This window comes from Schistocerca piceifrons, unplaced genomic scaffold (assembly GCF_021461385.2).
Source record: "Schistocerca piceifrons isolate TAMUIC-IGC-003096 unplaced genomic scaffold, iqSchPice1.1 HiC_scaffold_907, whole genome shotgun sequence".
Classification (NCBI taxonomy): Eukaryota; Metazoa; Arthropoda; class Insecta; order Orthoptera; family Acrididae; genus Schistocerca; species Schistocerca piceifrons.
Window position 1 is genome coordinate 1600636 of NW_025729176.1, and position 7571 is coordinate 1608206.

Consider the following 7571-nt stretch of genomic DNA (forward strand, 5'->3'; position numbering starts at 1 on the left):
ATAGTGTGGCCAGTCTGCCCAAACCGATATGCCACTAGTAGTTTATCTGTAGAGATATAACGTTCCTCCTGCCAGGGGTTTCTTGACATTGAAGATGTTATACTACTGGTTACGAGGCGTTGTCTACCGTAAGAGAGGATTAGTAACTCCTGCCATTTGCTCACACACATTCACACTTCTTTCATCCTGTGGGCAATCTGCCAGTTGCGATATGTCACTTGTTGCGAATCTTAACAGATTCATCGTTGCTCTTGCCAGGGTTTCTTCGAGTTTGTTGATACGATTCTCCTGGTGACGAGGCATTGGTTACCTTACGAGTGTCATAATGATTCCTGCAAGTTGCTCACCCAAATAAACATTATTTAGATACTGTGGCCAGTCTACCGCAAGCGATACGCCACTAGTTGTGTATCTTAAGAGAAACCTCGTTACACTTGCCAGGGGTTTCTTGACTTTCAAGATGTGATTCTGCTGGTGACGAACCATTGGCTACCTTAAGAGATTCATAGTGATTCCTGCCAGTTGCTCACCAACGACACATTTTTTACGTACTGTTGCCAGTCTGCCCAAATCGATACGCCACTCTTTGTGTATCTTAAGAGAAACATCATTACTCTTGCCAGGGATTTCTTGACTTTGGAGATGTAATTCAACTGGTGACGAGGCGTTGTCTACCTTAAGAGACTCATAGTGATTCCAGCCAGTTGCTTACTCAAATACACACTTTTTAGATACTGTGGCCAGTTTGCCCAAAGCGCTATGCCACTATTCATTTATCATAAGACAAACATCGTTATTGCTGCAAGGAGTTTCTTGCAGTTGCTGATGTGATTCTACTCGTTACGAAGGATTGGCTTCCTTAAGACAGTCATAGTGATTCCTGCTAGTTGCTCACCGAAATACACATTTTTTAGACACTGTGGCCAGTCTGCCTGATGCGATACGCCACTAGTTGAATACCTTAAGAGATACATCGTTACTCTTGCCAGGGTTTTCTTGAAGTTGCTGATGTGATTCTCGCTGGTGACGAGGCATTGGCTACCTTAAGAGAGTCATGGTGATTCCTGCTAGTTGCTCACCCAAATACACATTTTCTAGATACCGTGGCCCGTCTGCCTGAAGCGATACGCCACCTGTTGTGTATGTTAAAAGATTTATCGTTCCTCTTACCAGGGGTTTCTTGACTTTGAAGATGTGTTTGTACTGGTGACAAGGCATTGGCTACCTGAAGAGAGTAATAGTGATTCCTGCCGGTTGCTCACACTAATACACATTTCTTAGATACTGCGGCCAGTCTGCCGTAAGTGATACGCCACTAGTTGTGTATCTTAAGTGAAATATCGTTACTCTTGCCAGGGGTTTCTTGACTTTGAAGATATGATTCTACTGGTGACGGGGCATTGGCTATCTTAAGAGAGTCATAGTGATTCCTGCCAGTTGCTCACCCAAATACCCATTTTTTACATACTGTGGCCAGTCTGCCTGAAACGATACGCCACTATTTGTGTATCTTAAAAGAAACATCGATACTCTTACCAGGGGTGTCTTGACTTTGAAGATGTGATACTACTGGCGACGAGGCGTTGTCTACCTTAAGGGAGGAATAGTTACTCCTGCCATTTGCGCACACAGATTCACACTACTTTCTTCCTGTGTGCAATCTGCCAGATGCGGTATGTCACTAATTGTGTTTCCTAACAGGGTCATCATCGCTCTGGCCAGGGTTTCTTCGAGTTTGGCGACATGAATCTCCTGGTGACGAGGCATTGGCTACCTTAAGAGAGTCATATTGATTACAGCCACTTGCTCACCCAAATACACGTTTTTTTAGATACTGTGGCCAGTCTGCCTGAAGCGATACGCCACTACTCGTTTATCTTTAGAGAAACATCGTTACTCTTGCCTGGGGTTTCTTGACTTTGAAAATGTGATTCAACTGGTGACGAAGCTTTGGCTACCTTAAGAGAGTCATAGTGATTCCTGCCAGTTGCTCACCCAAATACACATTTTTTGGATACTGTGGCCCATCTGCTGACAGCGGTATACCACTAGTTCTTACTCCTAAGACAAACATCGTTATTCCTGCCAGGGTTTCTTGCAGTTGCTGATGTGATTGTCGTGTTGACGAAGCATTGGCTTCGTTCAGAGAGACATAGTGATTCCTGGTAGTATCTCACCCAGATACACATTTTGTAAATACAGTGGCCAATCTGTCTGAAGCGATACGCCACTAGTTGTGTATCTTAAGAGAATTATCGTTACACTTGCCAGGGGTCTCGTGACTTTGAAATGCGATTCTACTGGTAACGGGGCATTGGCTACCTTAAGAGAGGAATAGTTACTCCTGCCATTTGCTCACACAAATTGACACCAATTTCTGTTTGTGGCCGATCTGCGAGGTGCAACATGTCACTAGTTGTGTATCCTAAGAGAGTCATTGGTCCTCCAGCCAGCGTTTCTTCGAGTTCGCTGATACGATACTCCTGGTGACGTGGCATTGGTTACCTTAACAGAATCATAGTGATTCCTGCAAGTTGCTCACACAAATACACATTTTTTATATACTGTGGCCAGTCTGCCGGAAGCGATATGCCACTAGTTGTGTATCTTAAGAGAATCGTCGTTACTCTTTCCAGGTATTTCTTAACTTTGTAGATGTCATTCTACTGGTGACGAGGCATTGGCTACCTTAAGAGAGTCATAGTGATTCTTGCCAGTTGCTCACCCAAATACACATTTCTTAGATAGTGTGGCCAGTCTGCCCAAACCGATATGCCACTAGTAGTTTATCTGTAGAGATATAACGTTCCTCCTGCCAGGGGTTTCTTGACATTGAAGATGTTATACTACTGGTTACGAGGCGTTGTCTACCGTAAGAGAGGATTAGTAACTCCTGCCATTTGCTCACACACATTCACACTTCTTTCATCCTGTGGGCAATCTGCCAGATGCGATATGTCACTTGTTGCGAATCTTAACAGATTCATCGTTGCTCTTGCCAGGGTTTCTTCGAGTTTGTTGATACGATTCTCCTGGTGACGAGGCATTGGTTACCTTACGAGTGTCATAATGATTCCTGCAAGTTGCTCACCCAAATAAACATTATTTAGATACTGTGGCCAGTCTACCGCAAGCGATACGCCACTAGTTGTGTATCTTAAGAGAAACCTCGTTACACTTGCCAGGGGTTTCTTGACTTTCAAGATGTGATTCTGCTGGTGACGAACCATTGGCTACCTTAAGAGATTCATAGTGATTCCTGCCAGTTGCTCACCAACGACACATTTTTTACGTACTGTTGCCAGTCTGCCCAAATCGATACGCCACTCTTTGTGTATCTTAAGAGAAACATCATTACTCTTGCCAGGGATTTCTTGACTTTGGAGATGTAATTCAACTGGTGACGAGGCGATGTCTACCTTAAGAGACTCATAGTGATTCCAGCCAGTTGCTTACTCAAATACACACTTTTTAGATACTGTGGCCAGTTTGCCCAAAGCGCTATGCCACTATTCATTTATCATAAGACAAACATCGTTATTGCTGCAAGGAGTTTCTTGCAGTTGCTGATGTGATTCTACTCGTTACGAAGGATTGGCTTCCTTAAGACAGTCATAGTGATTCCTGCTAGTTGCTCACCGAAATACACATTTTTTAGACACTGTGGCCAGCCTGCCTGATGCGATACGCCACTAGTTGAATACCTTAAGAGATACATCGTTACTCTTGCCAGGGTTTTCTTGAAGTTGCTGATGTGATTCTCGCTGGTGACGAGGCATTGGCTACCTTAAGAGAGTCATGGTGATTCCTGCTAGTTGCTCACCCAAATACACATTTTCTAGATACAGTGGCCCGTCTGCCTGAAGCGATACGCCACCTGTTGTGTATGTTAAAAGATTTATCGTTCCTCTTACCAGGGGTTTCTTGACTTTGAAGATGTGTTTGTACTGGTGACAAGGCATTGGCTACCTGAAGAGAGTAATAGTGATTCCTGCCGGTTGCTCACACTAATACACATTTCTTAGATACTGCGGCCAGTCTGCCCTAAGTGATACGCCACTAGTTGTGTATCTTAAGTGAAATATCGTTACTCTTGCCAGGGGTTTCTTGACTTTGAAGATATGATTCTACTGGTGACGGGGCATTGGCTATCTTAAGAGAGTCATAGTGATTCCTGCCAGTTGCTCACCCAAATACCCATTTTTTACATACTGTGGCCAGTCTGCCTGAAACGATACGCCACTATTTGTGTATCTTAAAAGAAACATCGATACTCTTACCAGGGGTGTCTTGACTTTGAAGATGTGATACTACTGGCGACGAGGCGTTGTCTACCTTAAGGGAGGAATAGTTACTCCTGCCATTTGCGCACACAGATTCACACTACTTTCTTCCTGTGTGCAATCTGCCAGATGCGGTATGTCACTAATTGTGTTTCCTAACAGGGTCATCATCGCTCTGGCCAGGGTTTCTTCGAGTTTGGCGACATGAATCTCCTGGTGACGAGGCATTGGCTACCTTAAGAGAGTCATATTGATTACAGCCACTTGCTCACCCAAATACACGTTTTTTTAGATACTGTGGCCAGTCTGCCTGAAGCGATACGCCACTACTCGTTTATCTTTAGAGAAACATCGTTACTCTTGCCTGGGGTTTCTTGACTTTGAAAATGTGATTCAACTGGTGACGAAGCTTTGGCTACCTTAAGAGAGTCATAGTGATTCCTGCCAGTTGCTCACCCAAATACACATTTTTTGGATACTGTGGCCCATCTGCTGACAGCGGTATACCACTAGTTCTTACTCCTAAGACAAACATCGTTATTCCTGCCAGGGTTTCTTGCAGTTGCTGATGTGATTGTCGTGTTGACGAAGCATTGGCTTCGTTCAGAGAGACATAGTGATTCCTGGTAGTATCTCACCCAGATACACATTTTGTAAATACAGTGGCCAATCTGTCTGAAGCGATACGCCACTAGTTGTGTATCTTAAGAGAATTATCGTTACACTTGCCAGGGGTCTCGTGACTTTGAAATGCGATTCTACTGGTAACGGGGCATTGGCTACCTTAAGAGAGGAATAGTTACTCCTGCCATTTGCTCACACAAATTGACACCAATTTCTGTTTGTGGCCGATCTGCGAGGTGCAACATGTCACTAGTTGTGTATCCTAAGAGAGTCATTGGTCCTCCAGCCAGCGTTTCTTCGAGTTCGCTGATACGATACTCCTGGTGACGTGGCATTGGTTACCTTAACAGAATCATAGTGATTCCTGCAAGTTGCTCACACAAATACACATTTTTTATATACTGTGGCCAGTCTGCCGGAAGCGATATGCCACTAGTTGTGTATCTTAAGAGAATCGTCGTTACTCTTTCCAGGTATTTCTTAACTTTGTAGATGTCATTCTACTGGTGACGAGGCATTGGCTACCTTAAGAGAGTCATAGTGATTCTTGCCAGTTGCTCACCCAAATACACATTTCTTAGATAGTGTGGCCAGTCTGCCCAAACCGATATGCCACTAGTAGTTTATCTGTAGAGATATAACGTTCCTCCTGCCAGGGGTTTCTTGACATTGAAGATGTTATACTACTGGTTACGAGGCGTTGTCTACCGTAAGAGAGGATTAGTAACTCCTGCCATTTGCTCACACACATTCACACTTCTTTCATCCTGTGGGCAATCTGCCAGATGCGATATGTCACTTGTTGCGAATCTTAACAGATTCATCGTTGCTCTTGCCAGGGTTTCTTCGAGTTTGTTGATACGATTCTCCTGGTGACGAGGCATTGGTTACCTTACGAGTGTCATAATGATTCCTGCAAGTTGCTCACCCAAATAAACATTATTTAGATACTGTGGCCAGTCTACCGCAAGCGATACGCCACTAGTTGTGTATCTTAAGAGAAACCTCGTTACACTTGCCAGGGGTTTCTTGACTTTCAAGATGTGATTCTGCTGGTGACGAACCATTGGCTACCTTAAGAGATTCATAGTGATTCCTGCCAGTTGCTCACCAACGACACATTTTTTACGTACTGTTGCCAGTCTGCCCAAATCGATACGCCACTCTTTGTGTATCTTAAGAGAAACATCATTACTCTTGCCAGGGATTTCTTGACTTTGGAGATGTAATTCAACTGGTGACGAGGCGATGTCTACCTTAAGAGACTCATAGTGATTCCAGCCAGTTGCTTACTCAAATACACACTTTTTAGATACTGTGGCCAGTTTGCCCAAAGCGCTATGCCACTATTCATTTATCATAAGACAAACATCGTTATTGCTGCAAGGAGTTTCTTGCAGTTGCTGATGTGATTCTACTCGTTACGAAGGATTGGCTTCCTTAAGACAGTCATAGTGATTCCTGCTAGTTGCTCACCGAAATACACATTTTTTAGACACTGTGGCCAGTCTGCCTGATGCGATACGCCACTAGTTGAATACCTTAAGAGATACATCGTTACTCTTGCCAGGGTTTTCTTGAAGTTGCTGATGTGATTCTCGCTGGTGACGAGGCATTGGCTACCTTAAGAGAGTCATGGTGATTCCTGCTAGTTGCTCACCCAAATACACATTTTCTAGATACAGTGGCCCGTCTGCCTGGAGCGATACGCCACCTGTTGTGTATGTTAAAAGATTTATCGTTCCTCTTACCAGGGGTTTCTTGACTTTGAAGATGTGTTTGTACTGGTGACAAGGCATTGGCTACCTGAAGAGAGTAATAGTGATTCCTGCCGGTTGCTCACACTAATACACATTTCTTAGATACTGCGGCCAGTCTGCCCTAAGTGATACGCCACTAGTTGTGTATCTTAAGTGAAATATCGTTACTCTTGCCAGGGGTTTCTTGACTTTGAAGATATGATTCTACTGGTGACGGGGCATTGGCTATCTTAAGAGAGTCATAGTGATTCCTGCCAGTTGCTCACCCAAATACCCATTTTTTACATACTGTGGCCAGTCTGCCTGAAACGATACGCCACTATTTGTGTATCTTAAAAGAAACATCGATACTCTTACCAGGGGTGTCTTGACTTTGAAGATGTGATACTACTGGCGACGAGGCGTTGTCTACCTTAAGGGAGGAATAGTTACTCCTGCCATTTGCGCACACAGATTCACACTACTTTCTTCCTGTGTGCAATCTGCCAGATGCGGTATGTCACTAATTGTGTTTCCTAACAGGGTCATCATCGCTCTGGCCAGGGTTTCTTCGAGTTTGGCGACATGAATCTCCTGGTGACGAGGCATTGGCTACCTTAAGAGAGTCATATTGATTACAGCCACTTGCTCACCCAAATACACGTTTTTTTAGATACTGTGGCCAGTCTGCCTGAAGCGATACGCCACTACTCGTTTATCTTTAGAGAAACATCGTTACTCTTGCCTGGGGTTTCTTGACTTTGAAAATGTGATTCAACTGGTGACGAAGCTTTGGCTACCTTAAGAGAGTCATAGTGATTCCTGCCAGTTGCTCACCCAAATACACATTTTTTGGATACTGTGGCCCATCTGCTGACAGCGGTATACCACTAGTTCTTACTCCTAAGACAAACATCGTTATTCC